Source organism: Mesocricetus auratus, unplaced genomic scaffold, assembly GCF_017639785.1.
Source record: "Mesocricetus auratus isolate SY011 unplaced genomic scaffold, BCM_Maur_2.0 Super-Scaffold_100028, whole genome shotgun sequence".
NCBI classification, from domain to species: Eukaryota; Metazoa; Chordata; class Mammalia; order Rodentia; family Cricetidae; genus Mesocricetus; species Mesocricetus auratus.
Window position 1 is genome coordinate 12,852,619 of NW_024429209.1, and position 27,405 is coordinate 12,880,023.

General features: G+C 49.5%; 1 long non-coding RNA gene across 1 annotated transcript; it reads left to right on the top strand.

Moving 5' to 3' along the window:
- The first annotated feature begins 440 nt into the window (after nt 1–440).
- On the top strand, nt 441–3,615 carry LOC121134587. The gene is made up of 3 exons (XR_005871692.1): nt 441–1,171; nt 1,678–2,046; nt 3,195–3,615. It is a non-coding gene; the product is annotated as an uncharacterized LOC121134587 (long non-coding RNA).
- Nucleotides 3,616–27,405: the final 23,790 nt, after the last annotated feature.

Sequence of the window (27,405 nt, forward strand, 5' to 3'; positions counted from 1 at the left end):
GGTTCCCAGGGCGATCACTGGACACTTCCCTAACCTTGCTTTCCTCATCTGCGGAATGGGGTCAATGATGGTCACAGATGAGAATCAAATAGGGGCTTTTATCTGACAGCTGCAGAGCAGAAGCAGACACGAAATAGGCATAAGCGATCAGTTAACAGTGATCTCTGTCTATTTCTGTTTCCTCTCTGCTTTTCTATGTGTGTGTGTGTGTATGTATGTATATGTGCCTGTCTGTCTGTCTGTCTGTCTGCCTGTCTGTCTGTCTGTGTGCCTCCAGTTCCATTCCTGGGGCTACAACAGGACAGCCCTAGTCCTCTGGACCCTAGTGTGTCTAAACAATGTTTGACTTTGCATCACAAAAAGCACCCTGTGATGTCAGGGAGCCATGAATCACAGTGACAGCTCCCCTGGTATCCAAGAGACCTCCCCCTCCCACCCACTGTGAGAAAGTCACTATGCCAAGCCTCAGCTGAAGGGCCTGGATTCCACGTGGAATGACCCACATTGTGTCCGCTATGGTCCAGTCAGACTCTGGCTAATTTCCTGCCTCTCGATGTCCTGGGAACCCGTGCTGTTTGCTCCCGTCTGGAGCCTCTGTGGCTGGGGCTGAGCCCTGGTTGCTCTGGCCAGGGTTTCCATAGCCGCCTCCAGGCTCCAGACTCTGGGACCAGGCTGCTGCAGACTGTGAATGAGGCCTCTCCTCTGCCCTCTGTGCCCCCCATCTGAGCTCCTCTGTCCTGCTCTTTCGTGTGTCTCCTGTGGAGGGTCAAATTATTTGCCCACTGACAGTGACCTAAATTTGGCAGCAGCGTTGCTAACAACTGGGAGCTAGGTCGCCACACTTGATGGGGACAATTCCAAGGGTGTTCGACAGCCCGAGGATATAAGGATAAAAATTACAGCAGCCTCCAGCAGTGACTGTAAGAGGAGTCTTGGCAGAGGAGGAATTGCAAGATAAGAAGAAAATCAAGGAGCTCTTGCTATGAAAACCTGACTCAACTCAGCGGAAGCCCTCAAAAGTCCCTTCAAATGAGGTCGCAGGCTCCCTGGAGAAAGGACTACTTCTGTGACTGCATCTTAGGAAGACACTCTCAGTCCTAACAGTTCTCAAGTGGCGTTTTAGCAACAATTTCAAAAATTCATTTTCACTTCAGTAAAATGAAAGTCATAGGTAGTATAATCAATATACTTAAGATTTATTACTCTGTGTGTATGTGTATGTGTGTGAGTGCACACTCTCATGCCTGCCAGCAGGGGGCAGCAGATCTTCTGCGATGTACTTAGCAACCTTTGTGAACCACCCAATGTGGGTGCTGGTTCCGAATTCCAATCCTCTCAGTTATCTCTCTGGCCCCATACATGATTTTATTTTGTTTTGTTTTTAAACTTGATGTCCAAACTGTAACATTACAAAAAAGTAGGGATGACATGAGAAGTCAATGCAATATGGAATATATTTATTCACATACAAGCTGAGAGGGCAGAAAGCATGGCAGGCTTCCAGAGGAGAAGAGAGAGTTTCGTTTTCTCTTTCACTTCCTTTTATCCTCACCTGTGCTAAATTTCCCTATCCCCGCCCTTATGGGTGTGAAGAGTTTTGTGGGTTCACCCCTACATAGGGAAAATGATAGAGGTGAAGTAGTTTGCACTGTGACCACGTCTCTCCCCACTGTGCAGGCACGAGTGCCCGTGAAGAGCAGATCAGCTTCCTAGCCAAGACCGGTGACCAGTGTCCTGAGTGGGTACCCCAAATGCCTCAAGATGCGTGTGGACTTCTTTTCAGTGCAGGAAGTACGAAGGCTAGTCCGCCCTGAGCTGAGAGGTCCCAAAGTGTCTAGGGGAATGCTGCATCTTGCCCCCTTGCTGCTAACCATGGGACCATCCTACAGATGGCTACCTCAATCCAGGAAACCATCTTCTACAAGCTTGAGAGGCTGTCTTCCCACATAGAAGCCTTAAGACCGGTGGAGGCTGGAGATACCTCGGGCTCAACAAAGAATTCCAGGATCTTCATTTCCAGTCACGGGAGACCAGGTTGATGCAGAGGTTGGCAGTGGTGGTTGCTAGAAACATCCCCCACGGGCTCACGTGTCAAGTTGGTGGAGCTAACTGGGAAGGTTCCAGAAATGTGCGAGGGGTGGGAGCTAGCTGGTGAAGTAGCTCACTGTGGGTGGATCCTCAGGTTATCTACTCCTTAGTCCCCTCCACTCTGCGCTTCCTGGGAGCGAAGACGCCCTCTTCTGCACATGCCCAGTACCACATTGTTCCCTCAGGCAGGTGGAGCCAAGTGACCCTTGACTGAATTCTCTGAAGCTATGAGCCAAAATAGTAACTTTTTAACGATGAAATATTTAATGGAGGAACGATTTGTTTTAGCTCATGGCTTAAGACAGTCGAAGATAACTTTAGCTCTCTGTCAGCAAATTCCATCTCTCCACAATCTGATGTTTTATTTAGCCAAGGTCAAACGGTCTGAAGGATCCTCAATATAGTTGTGGCTTCTTCAGAGAACTCCAATTCCAGGGCTCAGATCATTGCAAGTGAGGTTTGCTGACTGCCAGAAGCAGCTGGTGGGCCATTCCAAACTGGAGCTGGCTGCAAGCCTGCCTGGTGTGGATCCGTCCTGTGCACTGGTGCGCTCTGTCACCCAGCAACACTGGCTCCCTCCCACCAACTGCAGACAGCACCCTGTTCCATCACTGCCCCTCTCAAGGGGCAACACCCCGCCTCCCCCACTGCCCACACGTGGCTGCATAGTTCCAGAGGCTAAGGCCTTCTGATGCCTGTCTGCTCAACCGAGTTCCTCTTACCCTGTGCCCCTGGCTAGTTCTCCACCCTGCCCAGGACGAGGGAGAAACCCAGGACACAAAGGCTTCCTGGGACTGGCTGCCCTTGCTCAGGTGAAGAGGAACAGAATGTTTATCTCCTGAGTGAGCCAGCACACACACCACTCACACACAGGCACACCACACTCATATATGTATAGCATACTCCCACGCACACTGTACACATACACACATGCACACCACATACTGCACAGACATGCATGAGCACACACACACACACACACACACACACGCATTAACACACACACACGCATTAACACACACACACACACTGCATACACATGCATGAGCACACACATGAACTCGTGTGCATGTTGGGTGATTCCTGACTCTGTTCCTCTTTTTCAGGAACCCCCTCAGAGTTTATGGACATCAGTCTACAAGGGTCTTGAGTTTCTCCACTAGAAGCTGCTTCCTGGATATTTAACTGTGTGTCTGAGTGTGTCAATGGGTGCACATGCTCATGTTCAACATGTGTGTAGATTGCTTATGTGTTATCTGTTTTTAAAGTACATCAAGACAACAATATTAATCAAGATAGAAAACAGAATTGGCAGCCAACCCTCATCTCACTGACACAGCGTATTCTTGTGTTCAGTCAATGGCGTACACGTGCACCAGGGTGGTCCCTAAAGACAGCATTGCCCAGTGACACTGCAGCGTCAACACATAGTGCCAATGGCATTGCCCAATGGGGGTGCAGTGCTCCGAAATACTTTCAGGCTCTATGATCAACTATAATCAACCATGATCAGCTTTGGAATAAATACCTCTGAATATTTATTATCCACAGCATATGTATGCATATATATGCGCATACATATGAGCCTTGGTTTCTATGGGACACTTTCCTAAAAATAGGACTACTTTGGTGGAAGAATATGCATATGTTTAAGTTAGAGGTTGATGGCTTCTGCCTGGGGCAAGACAAGACAGGGTTCTGGGAGAAGGAGCCATCTAAAACTGTTTTGAAAGAATGAGGAGAGCCTGTAGTCTGAGGAAGGGTCCCGGGAGTGACCTGCAGTCTGAGGAAGGGTTCCGGGAGTGACCTGCAGTCTGAGGAAGGGTCCCGGGAGTGACCTGTTAGGGCACAGGTTAGAAAGAGAAGCTGCAGAGGTCCAGTGGGATCAGGGAACCGTATTGACCCTAACCTTCCACAATGAAACGAATCACAGTAATAACCACAAGAAGAACAGCAACTGGAACAGCGGAGTTAGCTCAATCGGGAAAGCACTTGCCTTGAGAGTATGAGGATCTGAGTTCAATTCCCGGAACCCATGACAAATTAAGAATAAAAACTGGGTGTGGTGGCCCACACTCATAATCCAGAGTGACAGATGGCAGCATACAGATTGGAAACGAGAGAAAATGTGCATGCGGTTGGTGAAGTAAGGGTTGTGACAGTGAGGCCTCAAGGTTGTGTCACTTGGAGTCTACAGAAGCCCAGTCTATCTGGTGAGCTACCAAGACCCTGTCTCAACACAGCAGAGTGGACAGCCTTTCTGAGGACAACATCGGAGTTTGTCTCCAGCCTCTACATGTACTTGTGTGCACGTGTGAACTTGCACACACACACAAAGGCATGTGTGCCCACATACATTCAAACATGTGTACATACACATACAGAGACAGAGAGAGAGAGAGAGGAGAGAGACAGAGAAAGGAGAGAGACGAGAGAGAGAGAGAGAGAGAGAGAGAGAGAGAGAGAGAGAGAGAGAGAGAGAGAGAGAGAGAGAGATGCTGGTGCACTACAGTGCTGACTTGGCCCTGGCAGGGTCCTAAGCACTAGATCTCAGCAGCCTCATGGGAGAAGTAGATGCCCCCCCCATTTCCAGAGGAAGAAGAAGAGAAATGGAAAGATGACAGACCAGGTGGAGTTACTCAGTCAGTCTGGGCTCCTCCTTCTGCCCTTGATGAGGAACCCCCCAAGGAAAGGAGGCTTACCTCTAAGGCCCCCAGACCCCATATGGAGCTGTCCCTGCAGGACACACAGATCGGGGGCTGTACGACAGGATGTGTTCACTGCCAGCCCCGAGCCAGGCCCCCTCCTCAGAGCTTCACACAGACTCTTCACGGCAGCCCCAACTGATGCCAACTGATTGTCACCACAGGGCAGAGGAGGACACAGACACCAGAGAGTTAAGTCATCAGTGAGGTCATGGGTCAGTGAGTAGCTGAGCCTGACCTCAAATCCTGGTCACCGGAATCCAGATCCCTGATCTTCTGTAGCATACATGTTCATTTACACATCAGCACACTCCTAACAGTATGTCCCTGCTCATGTGTGTCAACATGTGTGCACACATACAAACAAACATGTTAAGTGTGGTGTGGTTGTCCTCCGTGTATATGTTTCTCTTATTGGTTAATGAATAAAACACTGTGGCCAAGTGGGGCATTGGTAGCCCACGCCTTTAATCCCAGCACTCAGGAGGCAGAGGCAGGCGGATCTCTGTGAGTTCGAGGCCAGCCTGGTCTACAGAGCGAGTTCCAGGACAGCCTCCAAAGCCCCAGAGAAACCCTGTCTCAAAAAACAAACAAACAAAAAAAACCACTGTGGCCAATAGAGGCAGGGAGATAGGTGGGACTAGGAGAGGAGGATTCTGGGAAAGGTAGAGGAGGATTCTGGGAAAGGCAGGAGGCGGACACTGTCGCCATGTAGCCGCCAAAGGAGTTAGAGGTCCAGACCCTTCTCCAGTAAGCCAAGACCACATGGAAATACATAGATTTATAGAAATGGGTTAATAATTAAGACAGGGATAGCCAATAAGAAGCCTCAGTCATTAGCCAGCAGATTTATAATTAGTATAGCATCCGTGTGCTTCTTTGGGGCTGAGAAGGGCGGCGGGACCAGCCAGGACAAAGGCCGTCTCCTTACACATGTGCATTGGTCGGTCACTCACGTGCAGGCACTCAGAGAGAAGGGGATTTGAACCTGAGGTGTGTTGTGGGCTATTTGTACGCTGTGTGAAGATGGATTGCTGCGATTGGTGTAATAAAAAGATGAACAGCCAATAGCTAGGCAGGAGGTGTGGCCAGATTTCTGGGGAGAGGAAGGAAGGGGGGAGGAGTCTAGGCACAAGAGAGAAGCCAGGAGACACAGAGAGGAAACAGGAGTTGTGAGATGGAAGAGAGGTAACACCATATGGTAGGACATGGATTAATATAAATGGCTTGAGTTATAAGAGCTGGTTAGGAACAAGTCTAAGCTTGAGGCTGAGCTCTCATAATTAATCACACATCTCCATATTATGCGGGAGCTTGATGATGGGACACAAAGAGACTCATTAGGGAGGTGAGCTCCACAGCTTCAGGAGGGAGCAAGACTCATACATGGGTCCACATGGAGCTTCCCAGTTGGAGCAGGTGAGCACCACGAACCAAGTGTTAAAGTTACAGAGCTCGGGGCTGGAGAGATGGCTCAGAGGTTAAGAGCACTGACTGCTCTTCCAAGGGTCCTGAGTTCAATTCCCAGCAACCACATGGTGGCTCACAACCATCTGTAATGAGATCTGGTGCCCTCTTCTGGCCTGCAGGCACACATGCAGACAGAACACTGTATACATAATAAATAAATCTTAAAAAAAAAATGTTACAGAGCTCAGGACCCCATGCTGCTCGGGAGGCTCCGTCCACCCCTGTGGGTCCCTCTTCTGTGAACCCAGCAACATCGTGACCCGTGTGCATGTCTGTGGAGGACATGGGAACTGTGAAGCGCTGAGAGCCACACCGGGTACACCGTGAGAAATGCCCAATAAGCACAGAAGCGAAAATTCCCATGAGCACAGGGTTCTCCGACTCCCAGCACCAGGCAGACACCATGAGGCTTTGCACATAGCCCACCACTGCCCCTGGTTTCAAAATCACATCGATCTGGGCATCCAATGAAACGTCACCATCAGCTAGAAAATCGCCTGCCTTTGTTATTTCCCCATGCTGGCTGATCCTATCGGAGGCCTCATAATTATTTCCTTTGTCCCTCCTGTTCCCTTCTGTGGGCGTTGACACAGGATGACAGCTGCACCTGGACTTGTTTTTAGATTTCAATTTTTTTTGGTTTTTCGAGACAAGGTTTCTCTGTGGCTTTGGAGGCTGTCCTGGAACTCACTCTGTAGACCAGGCTGGCCTCGAACTCAGAGATCCGCCTGCCTCTGCCTCCTGAGTGCTGGGATTAAAGGCGTGTGCCACCAACGCCCGGCCGGACTTGTTTTTAATCACCTCAGAAATGCACAGGAAATTGTATGGTTTGGGGACAGGCGGGCATCAGAGGGGCAGGGAGTTCATAAGGACAGGCCAAGGGGAAGGCCAAGAAGCAGCAGAGAGATGCCCCCGGGGCGGAGTCGTCAAAAAACGTTCACAGTCCAGGTGAAGTGTGCTGGGGGCTTTATTCCTGTGGGAGTTTCCACAAAGAGAGGCCAGCCCCTCCCTGCCTCGAGTTGAAGATGAGAGATGGAGCCCACTGCGTCTCTTGACAGAACCGACTCCACCCACCAGGGCCGTCCCAACACTGAGTCTTGCACGTGACTCCCTGCTCCTCCCCACCGCGTTGCCCTGGCCTCCCTGCTTCTAAAGCGTGCCCGAGAGGACATCTTCCTGTCGCCACACACTGGCTGCACCCTGCCCTGGTCTCCTCATCCTCTCTCTCCTCACACAGGTCCAATCCAGGGGTCACGGGGCTTTCTCCTGCACCAGTGTGTGAAGAGGGCCTGCGTTCGTCCACTGTTTCCTCACCGATAACTTCCCTCATCAACCTGACTGACTCTAGAGTCACAGCAGACAACACTCAGAGGTGTGTCTCCTGGAGGGAAAAGCCCTTTCTCTACTTCCTGAATGTGACGACATGTCTTGCTCCTGCTACCATGCCTTCCTGCGGTGATGGACTATGCTTCTTCCTAACCCCTAAACTAAAATAATCCCTGAGCTGCTTCTGTCAGCAGCAGGAAAAGGAAGTAAATTGGTGCTGAGGGTGAGGTCGCGGGGTCGTTGCTATGGTAAATGAGCCATATTGTTTGTAGCCTTTGGGCCGGGTTCATGGAGGAATGACAGCTGGAGAAGCCCTGGGGTGCAAGAAGCTAAACTGAGAGGCACGTCTTGTGGGAGTGTGGAAGACCAGGGTTCTGAGGAGACGGGAACTGTAAAAACTGGCTCACAAGGTTTCAGAGGGGACCCAGGATGCCATTAGGAACTGGGCAAGAAGCCATGCGTGGCTTCCTGAAAAATGTGAGTGAGACTGAGTTCAAAAGCAACTCGGCAGAGGAAATTTCAAAGCAGCGCAGTGTCCAGACCACAGTGTGGTTGGTGACTGCTTGCTGCCGTGTGCTGACCTGAAGCGAGCTGACCACTTACTGTGGCATGGTGACCTGCGGCATGGTGACCACTCACTGCTTTTAGTCAGAGTGAGAGTGGCAGATAGCAGCACACAGAGCAGAAACATGAGGGAATGTACATTGAGGTCAGGAAAGAACTGTGATGGCCAGCTCAGCCTGCCATTTCGTTTTGAGGGGTACAGATGCAAAGTGTGTTGTTTATAAATGGCACTTTGGAAGGCTCATGGCTTTCACAACAAACCCAGCTTGTCTGCATCTTGCTTTGGGGAGCAGAAGACAAAATGGGCCACGTTTGGTTTTCCTCAGACAGGTGTAAGGCAGGGCAGAACCCAGCCAGAGCTGGTTGCAGCAAAAGTTTGGTTGTGGGGTGGCCTGTGATCTGGGCCTGGCTTTCATTACCTCAGTCTTTTTGTACTCATGTATGTTTGAAATTTTCCAAAACTATGAAATCCAAGTAAGAGGCTGTATTTCTGAACAGCGCACCAGGGTCCTTGACCGAAACTGCTCCTGTGACCCATAAGCTGTGTGACCTTAGGCAGGTTACTTCTCCCCTCTGTTTTCTAGTTTCCTCCTTTGCAAATGGAAAGGTGACAGTCCCCACACAGTAGGGCTGTTCATTTGCTAAGGCTGCTGTAACAGGCTGTCACAAGCGATGACTAAACAGCACATGTGGATTGTCAGAGCCCTGGAACTGGAAATGATCCAAAGGCTCTCCTCCTGGAGGACCCAACCCCCATTTTCCAGGTTCCATCTTCAAAGTCGTGGGTACAGAGTGTTGCCTGACCTCTGACCTCTTGCCTCCCACTCATAAGGACTCTTGGGATGGCAGTGAGTCCACCATATGATCAGGGATGACACCTCCAACCAGGAGCCTTAATCTTGTCACCACTGCGTGTAGCTTTCCCCATGCCAAGAGATGTAGTCACGGGTTTAAGGGACCAGAAGTGGACATCCAAGGGAGATCATTTAGCCTCTTTGGGGTCACTGTGAGGAGCGAGTGGGGAACACTTACGATTATACCTGGACGGCGGCCATTTTTCTCATTGCTATGACAACAACAAGCAGCTTAAAGAATGGTTTGCTCTGCTCAGTGTGAGGTGACAGATTCCATCATGCTCGGGAAGGCATGGTGGCACTGGCAGGAGGCTGTCACCATGCATCTGCCACCCAGAAGCAGGGAGGGAACAGAAGAGACACTGGGCTGAGTAACGTCAAGGGCCAGCCCCGGTGACACTTCCTCCAGCAAGGCTGGGAGGGGCATTTCACATTGAAACCACAATCTGCAAAGAGTCCCCAGCAGTTACTAATGTCTGATATTGTAATTATCATTCCCTGTAGCGTTAATCAAGCCTTAAAACACCGAATGAGGCAGAACCAGTGTGGTCTATAACAAGTCAGGGCGGAATTTACGTTAAAAAAGAAACCTGTGGTGTCTCCTTTATTCCTTTCTGCCATTTGACTTCTTCTCTTCCTAGTTCCTGCTGGCTGGAAAGCAGGGTATAATGATTGGAACTGGGACTACTATCTTATACCATGTGGTACCCAAAAGATAGAGGCCACTCACGTCAGGGCATCATCATGAGGAAATGGATGGACACATCCCTTTTCCCAGCACTGACTACCCCAGCCTGTCACAGCACACAGAATGAGCTCTCACTCTGCCTCAGCCCATTTTCTGAGCCTGGGTCACTCACAGCAGGATGTAATCCCACTGATATTTGAACTCTAATCTGTTTTTCACAAATCATAGTGTTGTGACCAAACTCTGAACCCCCAAATCACTGAGACCTGATCTGATGCAAAAGCAGTCTTTAATTAATTAACTCAGGTCCTCTGTCTGTCTGTCCAACACATCGGGTGGAGGAAGAAGGATCCGTAGAGACCAAGAAGCAGGGGATTTATTGGGGTAGAGCAAGGTGAGTGTCTGGGGTCCACAAGTCTCAGGATTTGGGCAGCCTGTCCTGTGTTGACCGGTCAGCTGCAGTGGCAGGTAGGTTACTATGACCTATAGGCCCTCTTAGGGTGGTTGCTATGCTCTGTACTCCACATCCAGAGCCTGACAGCTGACTTCTGATTGGTTCCTTGCCACATGGAGGGTATCTGGCTTCCTAGTGACTAGAAGGTCTGGCAAGGTCAGGAAGCTCGGCACGCGTTGCTCAATCAGGGGCCTACATCTTGCTGTGTCTTTTCTGCAGCCTGTCATGGCTGCCAAAGCAGGGGGCTGGGTGAGGGTCTGGTCCCTTCAATAAGAGATGTCAAGTGTGGGCAGAGGCCACAAAATGCGAAAGCAGCCTGTGTCCATTGGGCTTTGCTGCCCTTCTCAGTCCTCAGTAAGGCGACTGGTACAGTCACCTGCTCACTCAACAGGGGTCTCGGTTACATTTTACCTTCTTTAAAAAAATCACCTTTAAATGTCAGTCTCTGATGCAGGGAGATGAAAGTGGAGTCACAAAGTCCTGTCGGGGAGTGGACGGCCAGTCTAGGTGGGAGCGCTCAGTGACCTCTTTGACCCCACACCTAGCCTCTCTCCAATTGCCTTGGTTTCCTGAGAGTCCTGTCCTTTACTGTCCAAGGCCAACGTCAGCAGCATCCTGGTGGACAGTAGCCTGTGGGGCCCTTGACACTCAGTCACGAGACTGGAGGAGCATGGAGGTGCATCTGGCCTGGTCCTTATGCTCCTGGTTGCCATGACTGAGCTGATGGTTGTCACCTGACCTGAACTGATCCAATCAAGGTGAATTGTTTTTCTTCTTTTCCTAAAGTGTTTTTATCATCATATGTTAATCACAGGTATTAATCTGGCTCATTCTTGTATTTTCACACATGTATGTAATGTGTTTCATTCATGTTCACCCAGTTACCCTCTCTTGTTCCCTTCGCTCTAATGCCCTTCCTCTTCCCAACTCTCATGGTGTACATGTGTACGTGTGTATGCATGTGCACGTGTGTGCAGTCCTGTATGTGTGCACTTACCTGTGCGTGTGCTCTCATGTGTGTGTGAGTGGTGTGTGCATGTGTTTGTGAGTGTCCCAGTGAGTTTCACTAGTGGATACGCCACTGAAGAAAATGTCTACCCCTCACCCATCAACCATCATCCTCGAGAGAAGTGGAACCCCACGAGCCCCTTCTTGTGCAGGTAATCACCATGTCATGCCTGGCAGTGAGCATTTCACACTACTCTCCTCCCCCTCTGGCTCTTACCTCCTTTCCACCTCCTCCTCCGAAATGTTCCCTTGGCAGGAGACAACAGAACAAGGCTAGGAACACGCCCGGCTGATCTGAGCCTGATGACATAGAGGCCCTGGATCCAAGTAAGTCTGAAGCCAGGTCTCGCCACTTCTCCATACTTCAACCTGTTAAATTCCCTGTTCTTGAGAGGAAGAGACGAGCCAGGGGCTCTAACCCAGACCCAGCACAAGGGTGTGATGAAATGGGGTCATTTGGAAGCTGACACTAGAGGCACTAGTGGGGGAGTGAGGGGAGGGGGGAGCCCCCACACAGTGAGCGCTGGGCACAGGGCTAGTCTTTTGCCACAAACCCCTGTCCCTTGCTGGTTAGGATGTATTCTGGTGGGAGATCTGCCTGGTATTACCCCTTCCATCAAGGCTGAGCAGGTGTCAGCAGCCAGACTCAGGTCCTGGTCACCAGTCACGGTCCTGGTAGAAGGACACACTTGATTACATGGGACCCAGGATTCTGAGAACCGGGCCCGGGGCACTGATCCTGCACCTGCTTCTCAGCGAGTCTCGAGTTTTTCAAGCCAGTGTGACTATCCCATGTCCCCACAGTAACAGCGGGAAGACTCTGCAAAAGCATGAACCACAGGGTCACAGCGGCAGCACAGCCCGTGAAGTGGCTCGTATCTCAGCTGCCATTTGCTAGCAGTCTGGAAACATGAAGTTGGAGTGACAATTGGGTGAGACGGGAATTCTTAGAGCAGTTTAAGATTATAGAAAAATGAAAGAGACAGTGTGGGGTCCCTCTCGCTTCTCTGACTCGGAGATGGTTTCAGTTAGTGAAAGTTTGGAAGGCTCCAAAAGTCTAGACTGTTTATTTTATATTCCTCCCTTTGTGTATCTGTTCACACATCTAAACAGGAAATCTGTCCCAGACAGCACAGGCTGTCCTAGCCAACACATTTTAAAGGCAGAATGGGAACAAGGGGAAGGCTATGTCTCCATGACGGCATGTGCCAGAGGCTGAAGCAGGAGGAACGTAAGTTCAAAGCCAGCCTGGGCTATGTAGTGAGACCCTGTCTTAAAGGGGGGTGGGCTCAGTCAGATGGCTCATGCCTTTAACCCAGTATGAGGGAGAAAGAGGCAGGTGGGTGGTTGTGATTTTGAGGCCATCCTGGTCTACATAGTGAGTTCCAGACCAGCCAGGGCTACACAGCTAGACCTACCTCAAAAAAACAAAACAAAACAAAAAAACAAACAAGGGTTGAGCCTCAACAGAAAATAAGGGGGAGGAAGAGAGAAGGAAGGAAGAAAAGACACCCTCAATGCCCAATATCTAGCCCCCAAAAGCCAATACAGGGGAAAGGCTAAATTACCAGTACAGCCCACTTCTAACTCATTTAATCCAACCCCCAATTCACTCCTTTAACAAATATTTATTGAGCACCTACTGGATGCACAGAGACAGCCCATGATGTTGCTAGGCCAGAGGTGTACATGGGAGGCGGCACAAGGAGGTGCTTCCCACATGTGGTACTAAGTCCCATTCCCTATACATCTTCAGAGGGGCCCTGTCCATACTTCAGGAGTTCCCGTGGAATTCCAGTAGCTCCTGCAATGCCCATGCCCACCAAGCTCACACTGCTACCCACGGTGTCGGAACAGCTCTGTGATGGCACAAGAGGACAGGGTCACCGTGCTGCTCACAGCACTGCCTGCAGCTGCCACATCTCCCTCATCAGGGCTCTGGGCTAGCTCAGGAGCCCCTTGTTCCCCAGCATCCTGCTGAGAACCTTTTGGGTTTCTAGTTCATTGAAGAGTATGATTTAGAGTAGTGTCAGATTACAGAACGCAGAACAGAAGGAACAGGGCTCCCATGGTCCCCTCTCCACCCCACCGAGAGTGACATGGTGGCCAGTTCAGCTTCTCCCGTGACTGTCTTCAGCACTCACGACCCCCATGGTCCTCCAGCACGAATGTCTCAGAGGAAGCCAGCTTCTCTGCATCTCCAAGGCCCCCTGTTGTCCCCACACCTATCCTCTCCCCTGGCATCTCCACAGACTCAAAGCAGTGGTGGTCTTATTTTGTCTTTAAGTGTTTCCAGAAGTCTCTTTTGGCTGACAAGGTTGTGATGTCCACAGCCCGTGTGGAGGTGGAGGGCCATACAGACGCCTCAGTCTGGGCTACCACCTGAGGTCATGGTGATGTCCAAGGGCCACTCGGCCACTAGGGCCACACTAATCCCAGCGACCTGAGCTGACACCGAGGCCATGGTAATGTCCACGTCTGGGTCCCATAGCCCTACTGCAGCCAGGGTCTGGAGGGCTGCCACCGATCCCCAGAGAATTGGTCCTGGTGTTGTGGGCATGGGAGAGCTGGCCCTGAGACCCTCAACAGCCCCGTGAAAAGTGTTCTCCCCCTCACTGGCCACTACAAACGGAGAGCTGGCTGGCCCTGACCCTCACCTAAGAGGGGAGGTCTTGGTGGAGACCCAGACTAACCAACTCAGCTACCACCCAGGCCTGCATCTAGAGCTTTGAGTTGTACCACCCCAACATTACCCCCATTTACCTGCTGGAGTTCATGAAGGGACCAGTCCTGTAGACCCATAGCTGAAGGAACTCCCTGACTCAGGCAACAGCATGGTATCTGAGAGGAATTTCGATGAGGGTCAAGTATTGATGGTGTGCCAGAAGCCAGAGGCCTTGAACCAGATCAACAACTCTTTACAATGAATATCTGCAAGTAAAGCTGTTTGGGCAAAAGGGTATACTGTATGACACACTGCAGGTCTCAGTGCCACTAAGACAAATGATTACATGATGGAGAGACAGGAAAGACAGCGGAGCAAAGTGGTTCTTTTGGTTTGGTTTGGTTTTTTCTTATATTTTTTCTTATATTTCTTATCTTTTTCTTTTTAATTTTCTTTTGCAAGGGGAGACTATAAGGGTGGAGGATGGATATGGAATGACTGGGAAATGAGTGGGGTTAGAGTGCATGATGTGAAATTCCCAAAGAATTATGCTAATATAAAAATAATAAATTAAAAATAAAACCCAAATAGATTGCATGTCCTGTTCAGATAGGATCTGGTGGGCTTTTGGTTTGTTTTCTGTGTGTGTGTGTGTGTGTGTATGTGTGTGTGTGTGTTTGCTGGTTTGGTTTTGCTTTGTTTTACTTTCTGCCCTGCCAGGGATTGAACCCAGGGTATCATGCATGCCAGGCAAGCGCTCTCTCTACCAACTGAGCTGCACTCCCAGCATCTTGTTTTCACAACCTCATGGGTGCCTAGGGTGCTTCTGTGATACATGAGGAGGCTCCAGATGCCTGCTGAGGCATGCTCTTAGACCCCAAAGGAGCTTCCTCCTCCAGGGTCCCTCTTCCCTTCTGCAAAGTACATTAAGTGAGCCAGTGAGACTGACAGGTTCATTGCTCCTAAGAGGGAAAGAAAACAGAATATACAAGTCACTAATTATTTGGGGTAACCAGCATCAGGTAGACTAGACCCAGAAACTGAAGTCACATCTTCAGAAATCGATTGTTGTCGCACCTGCTGTGCAGCCTGCATCCCAGAATGTAGCGAGGTGGTCGGGATAGATGACACAGAGACCGGTCGGTTGCTTTAAGAAAACTTTATGCTCCCCAAGAGAGAAGTCTCTCCAAGAGAAAACGCTTCCCTTTTTAAGGACTTCTGCCATCCATCTACATACAATTCTCCAACAACTCTCCCAGACTTCTCACCCTCCTGGCTGGTGGTTTAATCTCTGGCCCCAGAATGGGGAGAAACAGCAGGGGGAACAGGAAGAAGCATCTAGCCTTAGGGGGTGTCAAAGTCATGGTGTTTCAGTGAGTAAGCCCTTATCTGAGCCCTATCAAGAGCTTTATAGCACTGAATTGTTTTCAGTAAACATTATCTCACAGCTGCCTGCTCCCAGGCTGAAGGGGAAGTGGGTCTCTGTTTAAGGTCTGGTGTCCTCACAGATTGTTTGGCACCATCTTTCTCTACTTGGTGGCTCAGTTTCACGTCTCCACAGCAATAGGTCCTCCTTTTTTTCCTCTAGCTCGCACTGTCCTGATCTGGGTCACATGACTATTGGTGAATTACTATGCCGAGGAGAAGAGGGGCCACAGATACTGGTTGACATATGAGCCCATATCCAGGCTACAATATTAGCTAGCAGGAGTCTAAGTCTAGAACTGGAGTTAGGAAGGCCAATGCTCCCATGTGCAGAACGGGTGAGGGTCCTAAAAGTAATATCAAGATTGGGCTTCCCAAGAGCCACAGCTGACCACAGTTGACCACAGTTGACCACAACATAACCCTGAATGAAAGAGTGAAGGACGCAGGAAGGAAGCCTGCATGGCGCCCCTCACACCGAAGACAACATCAGGGCAGGGTCAGGAAGGAGGGTGCATTTGTGGGAAAGCCAGCAGCACTGCTATCTGTAGGCGTTTTGTTGCTGTTATTTTGTCATGGAAAGAACCAGAGAGAGGCATAACAGGCAAGTGCATTAAATGGGAAAAGGGGTTCTGTGAAGAGTGAAGTATTATACAAACAAACAATACCCAGAAGTCATACCAGAGATGGAAGGCGGCCAGCCCTTTCTGCCACAGGATCCTGCTTTCTTTAGAGAAAACAGGCTTCATCTACCTTTTTTTAGACATTAAGCTTGCAGCTCAATGGCTTACCTCTTTGAAAGATTTATTTCTATTCTATGCATATGAGTGTTTTGCCTGCATATATGTCCATGTACCTCCTGTGAGCCAGGTGCCTAAGGAGGCCAGAGTAGGGTGTCAGATCACCTGGATCGGGGGTTATAGACAGTTGTGAGCTGCCATGTGGGTGTAGGGAATCAAACAACCCCAGTCGTTTGGAAGAGCAGCCAGTGCTCTTAACCTCTGAGCTTTGATGGCTTGCCTCTTTATTACAGAGAAGGAACACATGTTTTATGTAACCCACATGATCAGCCATATTTCTTCTGACGCTAACACACTCGTTAAACCTTCCCTCTGATTTGAGACGTGGCTGCTGACGCTCCAATGTATCTGTGGCCACAGAGGACAAGACTCAACAAGAGTCGGAAGCGAAGAGAGAGAACTGGGTGTCTAAAGTGACCCTCTCCTTTCTCCTGCTATGAATGTGGCTTGTGCTGCAAATCCCTTTCTACACTGTGAACCACAGACAAAATAAGAGCTTACAAACACAGTGTACTCGGCTATGGTCAAGGGGCCCCTATATAATAATTGATCTTGTAAAAGCGTGAAGATGAGCCAGGAACTGGAACAGACTGTTGCTATGTGTGCACTTGAAGCAGTCACACACCCAGGACCCCTCAGTCTAGCTGCCCTCAATGGACCCAGGAACGGGACAGGATGGCCTTTCTGATCACAGGGACAAATAAAGACAGCAGGGCTGGGACTCTCAGAGATCATACCCAGCTCCTGACTGCAGCCAGCCTCCAACCCCACAGGGTCCTGTCACAGCAGTTGCTGCCAGGAGTGAGCCTCGCCAGCCATCACCGTCACCGTCACCATCACCAGCATCTGCCTATGACATGGAATCACTACCTACATCTCCAAATACGTCTACAATCGAGGCAATAGTGAGGTTAGAAGGTCCATTAGAACACAGTGAGCAGTCAACTGACGAATGTCAAGGGATTGCAACCATGTCTCATGGTCAGCCATTATCCAGGATCTGTAGGAGGCTGGGGCAGGAGTCTAGGAAAAGAAATTTCTTTAGTTCAAAGAATGCAAAACCCAGAGCCTGCCACCTGGCCCGGGTTTCCACAGCCCAGTCACCCCATCACTGAGACTCCTAGGTGACCCCAGTGGACTCTCACCTCTTCAAGGAAAGCCTGACATCTCTTTGACAAGTAAAAGGCCAGACTGATGCAATCCCTGCTGCTAATTCATGTAGATCAGCTGTGTGTGTGTGTGTATGTGTGTGTGTGTAACAGTTTGCGTATATGCAGGAGTATGTGTGCATGTGCACGTGTGTATGAATGTGTGATTATGAGTATATGTGTGTTGTGTGCCTGTGAGTGTGTGTGCACATTGCTGTGTATATACATGACTGTGTGGTAGTGTCAGTCTATGTGTGAGTGTGTGTATGAGTATTTGTGAGTGTTTGTGTTGAATATGTGACTGTATGTGTGTGTGTCTGTGTGTATATGTGCATGTGTGTATACAACATCCTACTTATACACACATACACACATACAGCATAAATTAACATGGGAGATCATGTTATCTCAGGGCTTTAACCAACAAACAGGTATTGGGTTGGTTGCCATGGAGAAGTGAGGGGCAACTAGGATCACCTTGAACTCCCTTCTATGATAGGCAGGTCCCATGAGGCTCTGTGAGTAGGCCCAGCAGTAACAGGCATTTTAATGGTGGCTGACATGCCTGCCTCTGAGGAAGGATGAATGTGTGGTGTGTGTGTGTGTGTGTGTGTGTGTGTGTAGGTAAGGATGCATATTGTGGACGTGTGTGTGTGTGTGTGTATGTGTGTGTGTGTGTGATAGCTAATCTCAGTTGTCACCTTGGTCACCTGGGAGACCTGTTGCTGGGCTTGTCTCTGGGGGGACTACCTTGATTGCACATATTGAGGCAGGAAGACCCGCCCACTGGGGAAGGGAAAGAGATGGAGGTAGATGTCCGTTAAGGGTAAAGGTGCCAGGAAGGGTCATGGAAACCCAGAGAAGACGCCGCGCTCTTCCCATGGCTGCAGGAGGGTGAGCAGGGAGTAAGGCGGCATGAGAGCAGGAGCGGGGCCAGGGCCTGAATCACACACGTGACTGGCGCTTATGAAGAGCGCTGCAGAGCTCCCACCAGGCTTTCTAAATAGTTACATCTTGTCTGTAACATGGCCTCATGAAAATGCATCTGAAACCGGTTACTCTCTTTGCTGGAATAAAAGTTTTAAGGGAAATTTGATGATCTTGTTCTGCAGATGAAGAATAAAAATGTTACTTGCCATAAATAGAAGCCACCAAAACAAAGAAGCCATGGAAGTCACTTTGCCAGCAGGAGCCATTGAAGACCCAAGCTGAGGCCACACCCACTCTGCTTTGCAATAAAGGAGAGAGGCGGCCTGGCCATCAGGACCTCTGCACATGGGAGGCTGAGGCAGGAGGATGGCAAATTCTGAGACCAGCCTGGGGACATACATGGTAAGTTGAAGTCCAGCCTGAGCTATACAATGAGTTTTAAGTCAACCTGAGCTATGATACTCTGCCTCTAATAAGAATAGATGAATGAGTGAATGAATGAATGGGGTGAAAACACAGTAAAGGAAGAAGCAGATGGCATGGGAATCAAGGGACCAGGCCTGCTGCCAGGCGAGAGTTTCCAGGGGCACCCACCCCTCTTGGCTGCTGAGTCTCAAAACTTCACCCACTTCTATTTAGCACTCTGTTAGACAAACAGCAGAGGCACAAGCACTGGTCTGCTAAACAGAACTTTAAGATCATTTAGATCCACTTTTGTCCTACCAACAGGGAAGCTGAGACCCAGAGAGGAAGCTATCTACCCACGACCTCAGGACAAGGCAAGTTCCCTGAATATTGTCCGTGGTCAGTGTAGCCCAAATTGCTTTGTTCATCTTTCAAGACTCAGGCCAGCTATTCCTTCATGCATCAATCCATTCACACATACATACATACATACATACATACATACATACATGTATCCACTCACCTACCCACAAACCCAGTCATACGTGCATATATGTGTCTATCCATCCACCCCCATCATTCCGTTCATCATCCACCCATCTACCCATCCACTCATCTATTCATGCTCCTGGGCTCCTTGGTCGCAGGTTGGGTGTCTGCCAAGAGGACAGACTTTCTTCTCACTGAACTGAAACCACATCACAGAGGGCATCTGTGCCTACAGCCCAGCCCCCATCAACCCTTAAAAACACACTTCATGGGCCATTTGCCTGAATCTCTTTCTGCACCCCCAGTGTAATACAATGTTCCCCCACAGTTACCTGTCTGAACAACTGGCCCCCAGATGTCTGCTGTTCTGTTCAGAAGGTTGTGGAACCTTTAGAAGGTGGGGCCTCAAAGAAGAAAATGGATCACTGGGGATCATAGCCCTGCCCCTCCTCCTGTCCACTCTCTGCTTCCTGGGTATGGATGCAACGCCACCAGCCAGTCTGCCGTCTCCCCTACCATGCTTCCATTTCCTCCTTCCATATCTCCCCTTGCCATGATGGACCGTGGCCATTTCTTCTTCACAGAGGTGAAGCTGAGGGGAGAGTGATCTGGGGAGGACACGACCCTCAGAGGTCAGGTGCTAGGCTGTGGCATAGCTCTGGGCCCATAGCCTGCAGTCCTCCGCTGGACAGTAGTCTCACGATCCCTGGCTGATGAGGTCCCTGGTGGGAGACTTGTGATGACTTGGATAAGAAGTGTCCCACACCACTCATGTGTTTGAACACCTGATCTGCATGTGCTGCTGATGTTCTTGGTGCTCTGGAAACTTTAGGAGGTGGGGCACCACTGGAGGAGGCGGGCTGCTTAGGAAGGGTCTTGAGGATTAGAGCCCTGTGGTGGTTTGAATGAGAAGGGGCCCCATGGGCTCATATGTTTGGTCTGCACTTAGTGGAACTGTTTGGGAAGGGTTAGGAGGTATGGCCTTGTTGGAGAAGATGTGTCTATGGGGTTGGGCTTTGAGGTTTCAAAAGCCCACCACAGTCACAGGCTCTTTTTCTCAATCTGTAACTTGCAGATCTCATGTGAGCTCTCAGCTATGCCTCTTGGCACCATGCCTGCCTGCCTGCCACCAAACCCCTGCTGGGATGACTACAGACCCTGAAACCAGAAGCCAGCCCCCAATTAAATGCTTTCTTTGGGGGGGTGTCTCAAGACAGGGTTTCTCTGTATTGCTTTGGAGGCTGTCCTGGAACTAGCTCTTGTAGACCAGGCTGGCTTCGAACTCAGAGAGATCCGCCTGCCTCTGCCTCCAGAGTGCTGGGATTAAAGGCGTGCACCACCACCACCCAGCCTAAACTCTTTCTTTTTAAAGTTGCATTAGTCATGGTGTCTTTTCAGAGCAACAAACAGTGGCTAAGACAGACCCTATCCTAGGTTTGTTTTTTGGGTTTTTTGTTTGTTTGTTTTTTGCTTTGTTCTTTAATTTTGTTTTGCTTTTCCCCTGTTGCTGTGATAAGTACTCTAACAAAAGCAATTTACAGCCAGGAGGTGTTGGCACATGCCTTTAATCCCAGCACTCCGGAGCAGAGAAAGGTGGGTCTGTGTCAGCCTGGTCCACAGAGTTAGTTCCAGGACAGCCAAAGCTACACAGAGAAACCCTGTCTCAAAAAAACAAAATAAAGTAACTTACAGGACACAGCTACTTCCTCTTTCAGCATGCGGTCCTTGAGGGGGGATAGGTTATGTGACAGTGACGGCGATGGAAGAAGCATCCGCACTCAGCAAGTGGAGAGTGGGCAGGAAGTGGGGTGTGGCTAAAAAAAACCTTCAAGGCCCACCCCCAGTGACCCACTTCCTGCAGCGAGGCTCCACCTTTTAAAGGGCCCACAACCTTCTCAAACATCACCAGCAGCTGGGGACCAAGTTTCCGAATACATGAACCTATGAGGCACATTTCACAGCTGGTTTCCTGATCTGAGATGTGAATACAGCCTTGAATGCCGCAATGGACCACAACCTCCTATGCTGTGAGCCAAAATAAAGCCTACGTCACTGAGACAAGAAAAACAACGAAACAAGACCAAGACAACAGGGTTCTTTGAGGGCCCTGTCTTTACACAGACCAGGGAAACCCACTGACACCCGTTTCCTTGGGGTCCCCTGTGCCCTCTCTCTGAAGCTGCCACACAACCAAGCAGCATGTTCTCACATGGCATTTTATGAGAGCTCTGTGAACATGGAATGGGCTCTGTCCTCTGGGGAGCATGAGCTCAAACACTGCGTGCTGTTTCAGTCACTCCATGGAATTCCCTGAGTAAAGGTTGCTCAAAGCTCCTCACCTCTGGCTGCAACTGGTTCTGTGACAGACTTAATCCATTTCCATCCACTGGCATTTCCTACAGGAGAAGGCCATTTGACAGACTGAAGCTGCCACCCCACCCCTATGCCCGCCCAACTCACACATCTGTCTTTCTCTGATGCCTATTTTAGAGTCCTGGGTAGAAGGGGGAATATAAAGCAAAGTCTGTATTAGACATAAAGAACTGGGCTTCATTTGGTGTGTGTGTGTGTGTGAGTGTGTGTGTGTGAGTGTGTGTGAGTGTGTGTGTGAGTGTGTGTGTGTGAGTGTGCGTGTGAGTGTGTGTGTGAGTGTGTGAGTGTGTGTGAGTGTGTGTGAGTGTGTGTGTGAGTGTGTGTGAGTTGAGTGTGTGAGTGTGTGTGAGTGTGTGAGTGTGTGTGTGTGTGAGTGTGTGTGAGTGTGTATGTGTGTGAGTGTGTGAGTGTGTGTGAGTGTGTGTGAGTGTGTATGTGTGTGAGTGTGTATGTGTGTGAGTGTGTGAGTGTGTGTGAGTGTGTGTGAGTGTGTATGTGAGTGTGTGTGAGTGTGTGTGTGCGTGTGTAGGTCAACAGGCAACTTCACATATCTTCCTCAGTTGCTTGACACTTTATTTTTTACACAGTGTCTCTCATTAAACTTCAGGCTCTCTCACAGGCTAGACAGGCAGGTCAATGAGCGGGATGGGATCTGCCTGTCTCTGCCACCATCACCCCCAACCTAATTCTGTTGTTACCCATAAGGGCCACTGTGCTTTGACATAGGTTCTGGGGACCCAAACTGTGGTCTTTATGCTTCATAGCATCTCCCCAACTTCAACACTACCTTCTGAGAGAGGGCGAGAACTTGATTCCTCACAGAGGTGTGGGAAAGATGGACCAGCCACAGATTCTGAAAGGGGACATTGGTCTGGCTGTGTCTCCTGCTAGGGCACAGCTGTGCATTTCCCTTGGCATCTGAACTTACCTGGTGCACCTGCCTTCTAGACTGAAGATCCCAAAGGAGCTCTCCTGCTCCAACTACCTCACAGGCCTGGCTGCTGCCACTGTAACAAGGGAGACCTGGGTCTTCTGCTCCTGACCTCTCCTTGCACTGCCTTTCCCGCCTCCCTCAGACTGAATGTGGATTCTGTCACCAGCCACAACCCAAGCAACACCCCGGACTTATGTTCCAGAAAGTCTTGTGCCCTGGAAGGACATCATGGTGTAACAATGTGGCTCCACAAACCACAGGACTTTGGGGTTTCAAAAACATCGAGACTGGCATAAGGAGAACCCCTCCCGGACCAGAATGTAGAGAGCTGCAGGGACGTGGAGCAGGTGTAGGGCAATGTCTGGGTCCTGACATCTTGACTCAGGTTCTCAGCTGAGATTCCACCCCCTAGCAGCTGCCGCCAGCAGACACGTGATGAACTGCCCCGCTCTTGTCCTGGGCCTCCTGCCCACTGTGACTGAGGGCTCACGGGTTCTGCCCTCCTGCAGCAGTGAGTGTTGGCAGTAGGGCTGGTTTGCATGTCTGCCTGTAAGACTTCTTGGGCTGACAAATGGGCTGCAGACAACATCTCTCCCAACCTGGGTCATGCACACTGGGCTCTGTCCCCAGCAGAGTCATCTCAGAGGAGATTGGATTCCCCCACACCTGCAGAGTCATGTCACGCATCAGTCCCAAAAATGAGACAGGGACACTCAGGTCCCGGCCCCAGTGATCAGTCACTAGGATCCCACTGTTGGCTGGTGGGGGCGTGAATGGGCTGTGATCAAAATGGTAAATTGCAGCGGACACAGAACCCAGCCAATAGGCTTGGGACACTCGGGAAAACCGTGGGTGGGGGTGCTGCAAAGCTGGTGGTGGGGAAGAGACAAAATGGAGGCTGCCAGGGTGAGCGCGACAACCAGGAGCCAGATGCTAGCCACCCGCCAACCCAGACTCCATGCCAGAATTGCTGCAAAAGCAAGGATCAACTCCTGAGTTCCTGAGCAGAGCCGTGCCTGGTTTGGCACAGGGCAGTTGTGGCCACCACATCTAGAATGCACTTCTGGGGCTGCCTGTCACACCCTCTAGTTTAGTGGCCTCAAGACAAGTCCCTGTCTCATACTGAGGAGGTAAGACAAGGGGTCTACTCCCTACAATGGGATCTCTGAAACCAGACTACACAACGTGTCAAAATGGATTTGCTCAGGTCTTTTCTGAAGCATGCACTGTCCATGCCCTGAGGATTTGGTGGCAGGTGCATAGGATGCCCACCAGTGAGGTCACAAGACCCAGTGTTTCCAAAAGCCATTTGGAAAACATGGACACACTTGCTCCCTAAAGCACTGGCTGAGCATGCAGGAGTCGTCTTAGGGAAGCATCCATGAGCACAAAGGTGGTAGCATGCTCATTGCAGCATGAGGTGGGATCTGGACCAGCAGGTTGTCCTTCAGTGACAGAGACTAAGAGGGAGGGCGTTGAGATGAGAAGATAAAGAATGGAAAGCTGGAGTCAGGAGATCTTGTACAAGCTGATGACTTATACCAAGCAAGTTTGTTAAAAGGTACGGTATAAAGCTGGGCGGTGGTGGCACACGCCTTTAATCCCAGCACTCGGGAGGCAGAAGCAGGTGGATCTCTGTGAGTTCGAGACCTGCCTGGTCTACAAAGCTACACAGAGAAACCCTGTCTTGAAAAACTAAAAAAAAAATTAAAAGAGAGGTACAGTACATATTATGTACTGCCTGTGGGAGGAATGGGACAGAGTCAGAGAGCCGATCAAGCAATGGTGGAAAGAATGTCTCAAGGGCATCACAGAGCAAGCGCATAGCAACCTCGGGACTGATAACCGCAGACCCTTCCAGTAGGAAGAGTAAGTGTCTCAGGACCCAAAGTCACAGTTCCCTCAAGTCCTGGCTTCAAGCTCTGCCAAGCATATCCCTGGCTTTTCGAGAAGGAGCTGTGTTCTTCCTCCATACATCATGACCTCAGGGGAAGCCTCAGCTCAGTTTGCTCTCAACTAGTTGCAACCAAAAAGCTTAGACACTGCGGGTTGCAGATGTCCAGCCATGCAGTACTGAAAGCGCAGGGCAGGGACCCTTCAGATGAAAGGACATTAGAAGAAACCTTTGAAGATGCTAACATGAAATTGTCAGCATCACAGAAAATGCTGGTGTTACAAGTGGAAAAGATAGTGAGGAGAGACAGCCGGGGTAACGCACTCCCATCATAGACTAGAGAGCTGGTGAGCTCGACCAACATTCCAATAGAGCTGAGCGTAGTGGTGGGCACTGTAATGCCACATGGGAAGCAGGATGATGGAAAGATCCAGGGAAGTCTAGACTACACAGTGAGACTTTGTCTCAAAATGAAAAAAACAATCCAACAGCATCCACACAGTGGAGCCATCACAGTCTTCATTTTCTTCCTTGTAACTAGTGCACGTCTCCAGATTTCATAAAATATAATGGAGTCTTCCCAAATCTGGAGAAAAGAGTTGCTCAAAGTTACCAACAGCCACTTGCCATGGCCATTCTTGGTTGTCAACTTGATTACATCTGGAATAACTAAAACCCAAGTGTCTGGGTGTTGGGCCCCAGCCCCATGGGGTCTCTGTGAGTTGCTGGTCAGCTTACAAGTGCAACTTGTTTTCCAGTCCAAGTGCTTTCTGTTTTCTAGTCCTAGCTTACTGCCCTGGCCTTGACCCTCTGACATCAACATCTAGCAGGAAGAAAACAACGATCTCTTCTACCTGGGGTTTTTTCCACTCTGCTGTAAACTTGTATAAAAAGCTCCTCCCTCCTACAAGGGAGAGACCTCTTAGCACTTGCAATGAAGACACACACACTCTCCTGGTAATAAAGGCAACACATGCATTCTATTAGTACAAACAAGTGGACATTTGGTCTCTCTTTTCCTGATACCCTGGACTTGGTTGTGGCACTGGCGCGGCAATTGGAGGTTCCACTGAGATCCAGAGAGACTTGGAAAGACTGGGAAAGATCGGCCAGAAAGAAGACTCAGGGGAGGAGAAACTCAAGAAAGAAAAGAATTAAACAGGTACCTCAACTTCTAACAGTAAAATTAAATGGTCAAACCTCCAGGCTTTGCCTGAGAGATCACCCTAGGTTGGAGGGTGGATTGGACTAAATCTCCAGGCCTTCGCCTGACAAAGGTCAGGAAAGTAAGGGGACCCTGAGAGATTGCCCTCAGTTGGAGGGTGGATTGGATTAAATCTCCAGGCCTTTGCCTGACACAAAGGTCAGGAAAGTAAGGGGACCCTGAGAGATCACCCTAGGTTGGAGGGTGGATTGGATTAAATCTCCAGGCCTTCGCCTGACACCAAGGTCAGGAAAGAAAGGGGAACCTGAGAGATCACCCTAAATTAGAGGGTGGATTGGATTAAATCTCCAGGCCTTCGCCTGACAATGGTCAGGAAAGTAAGGGGAACCTGAGAGATCACCCTAGGTTGGAGGGTGGATTGGATTAAATCTCCAGGCCTTCGCCTGACACCAAGGTCAGGAAAGAAAGGGGAACCTGAGAGATCACCCTAGGTTGGAGGGTGGATTGGATTAAATCTCCAGGCCTTCGCCTGACACCAAGGTCAGGAAAGAAAGGGGAACCTGAGAGATCACCCTAGGTTGGAGGGTGGATTGGATTAAATCTCCAGGCCTTCGCCTGACACCAAGGTCAGGAAAGTAAGGGGACCCTGAGAGATTGCCCTCAGTTGGGGGGTGGATTAAAAGTGGGTAAACTAAAATTGGTAACAGTTAATAAAGGAGGTACTGGTATTAAGTAAAAGAAAAGGAAAGGATAAAAGTATATAGAATGGAAAATACACAGAGAGTCTGGATACTGTGTACAGTTGTGGTGTCTTTAAATTGTTTAATTGCTGAGAAAGGAACAAAAACTGCTAAAAGACAATTGATTATTAATGTTGCTAAATTAATCCAACTTGCATGTTTTGAAAATGCTTTGACTTCTAAATTTAAATATAAGGACAGGTTACTTGGGAAAAGAATTTCTGCTTTTGTTTCCACAGAACATAAAAAGCTGTGGGTTCCTTCCAGACTAGTATGGTTTGATGAAGCAAGACCACCTGAAGCAGTGGCCCAGGTGATCCAACACCTAAAACAGCTGAGATGATGCAGCCTTACAGACCACAAAAACAAGAACTTCAACAGGGTTCTGGGTTTGTTTTTTTTGTTTTTGTTTTTGTTTTTTTGTCCTGATGCCCATGGTATTTCAGCGCCCCTTAACAGCAGGAAGTAGTTTGGAAAGAACGACGCCCACATTCCCAAATATTGTTTATAAATATTGGTTTTTATATACTAAGATTAACATTAACATCCTAGTCACCTGAGATAGGCGCTAATTTATATATAAAGAAGGGGGGAGATGTTGGGCCCCAGCCCCATGGGGTCTCTGTGAGTTGCTTACAAGTGCAACTTGTTTTCCAGTCCAAGTGCTTTCTGTTTTCTAGTCCTAGCTTACTGCCCTGGCCTTGACCCTCTGACATCAACATCTAGCAGGAAGAAAACAATGATCTCTTCTACCTGGGGTTTTTTCCACTCTGCTGTAAACTTGTATAAAAAGCTCCTCCCTCCTACAAGGGAGAGACCTCTTAGCACTTGCAATGAAGACACACACACTCTCCTGGTAATAAAGGCAACACATGCATTCTATTAGTACAAACAAGTGGACATTTGGTCTCTCTTTTCCTGATACCCTGGAAAAAGAGTTGCTCAAAGTTACCAACAGCCACTTGCCATGGCCATTCTTGGTTGTCAACTTGATTACATCTGGAATAACTAAAACCCAAGTGTCTGGGTGCGCCTGTGAGGGACTTTGCTCTTTGCTTGCGGACTCTCGCTCTCCCTGGCAAGTCCATTCCTTCGCTGGCATTAGAGCCTATGTCTTTGAGATTCTGGTGTATACTGAAGACCAGCTGAGACACCCAGCCTTGGAGACTGAGCAACTGCTGGATTCTTGGACCTTCCATGGTAGACAGTTATTGTTGGAATAGCTGGACCATGGCCTGTAAGCCATCCTAATAAATTCCCTCAATATATACACAGAGTGG